Source organism: Halichoerus grypus, chromosome 11, assembly GCF_964656455.1.
Source record: "Halichoerus grypus chromosome 11, mHalGry1.hap1.1, whole genome shotgun sequence".
Lineage (NCBI taxonomy): Eukaryota > Metazoa > Chordata > Mammalia > Carnivora > Phocidae > Halichoerus > Halichoerus grypus.
The window spans coordinates 73455229-73456958 of NC_135722.1; the positions used below are offsets into that span (position 1 = coordinate 73455229).

The following is a 1730-nucleotide window of genomic DNA, read 5'->3' on the forward strand; positions in this document are numbered from 1 at the left end:
GAATGCAACTCCATTTTTATCCATATACAATACCTTGTTGTTGTCTGAGCACCATTTACTCTAAAGACTGGCCTTGCTCCATGAATCCACAGTACCTTTTCTGCAGATGTTTCTCTGCTCATATATTAATAGATTTATTTCAGAGCTCTCTACTCTGTTTTACTGATCTAGTTATCTCTCCCTGCACTAAACCACATTTTCTTAACCATTGTAGCTTTAAAGTGAGCCTTGATTTCTGGCAGACCAAATTCTCTACACTATTCTTAACCATTTGGGGCTCGTAGCAATTTCCACAAAAATCTTAGAATCATTTTGTTGAATCCTACAAAAATCTTGTTAGGACTTTAGAATTACAAAAATGTCTAGATAAGTTTGTGGAAGAATTTACTATGTAACAATACTGAGTCTTTGCATGTATGATTTTTCAATTTATCTAGGTTTGTTTTCATTTCTTTCAGTAACATTCATTCTTTTCTCTGTAAATTCTTGAACACAGTTTATTTGTTGTTTTTTTTTCCAAGATACTTCATATTTCTGAAGGAGGAAAACCCAGAAAATTCTGCTCCATGGTGTCCTTTGCCCCTGGGACTGGCATAGGTGACCCAGGCCACCCACCATATTCACTTACATGAGATTTTAATTTAGAAGTGAAAAACTTGAGCTTTTTTTCCCCTCCAGTTCCCCTCTCCTCTCATTGCCATTTGGGCTGCACCACGCTTGCTCAGAGCTCCCGGCTCCTGCTAAAATAGTATCACCTCTCTCTCCAGCCATCGCCATGATCATCTACCGGGACCTCATCAGCCAGGATGAGATGTTCTCTGACATCTACAAGACCCGGGAGATGGCGGACGGGCTGTGCCTGGAAGTGGAGAGGAAAGATGGTCAGTAGGACAGAGGGTAACACTGAGGACTCACTTCAGCTCCCGCTGAAGGCCAGGAGGGCGAAGATACCGAAAACAGTCATCACTGGTGTTGATATTTTCAAAAACCATCACTTGCAGGAAACCAGCTTCACAAAAGAAGCCTACAGGAAATACATCAAAGATTACATGAAAGCAATCAAAGGCAAACTTGAAGAACAGAGGCCAGAAAGACTAAAACCTTTTATGACAAGGGCTGCAGAACACATCAAGCACATCTTTGCTAATTTCAAAAACTACCAGTTCTTCATTGGTGAAAACATGAATCCAGATGGCAGGGTTGTCCTGCTGGACTCCCGTGAGGATGGTGTGGCCCTGTAGGTGATTTTCTTTAAGGATGGTTTAGAAATGGAAAAATGTTGACGAATTGTTTTGACCTTGATTTATTTGGAGCAGAGCCATTGTTTTAAAGAAAAAACATGCCATGTAGATTGTCTAAAATAAAATGCCTCTTAGTTTAACACATATTTAAATCCATCCTGCGTAGTGTCCTGGAGAAGCTAGAGCCTGGTTGGAGATTACTGCTAGGAAGCAGAAGGCTGCCTACAGATAACTTTTACAGTGAAAATTTCTGGAACTGGAATATAAAAAAAACAAGAACCACAAGTCTTCATTCTGAGTTCAACTAAAGAGAAAGACCATGCTCATAGCTGGGCCAACATGTGAAGTGGATTCCTCATACAATTCATCACCTACAACCGGAAGTAGTTAACTCTGGAAGAGATTACGAAAAGAATAAAAAGAGACTAATACAGTTGCGGGGTGGGTGGGGGGAAGGAAGTGAACAACTGGAGGCAAGGGTCCCCATGT

At 40.8% G+C, this 1730-nt stretch overlaps 1 pseudogene; it reads left to right on the forward strand.

Annotated features, from left to right (window-relative positions):
- Nucleotides 1-775: 775 nt before the first annotated feature.
- On the forward strand, nt 776-1283 carry LOC118548076 (translationally-controlled tumor protein-like; annotated as a pseudogene).
- Nucleotides 1284-1730: the final 447 nt, after the last annotated feature.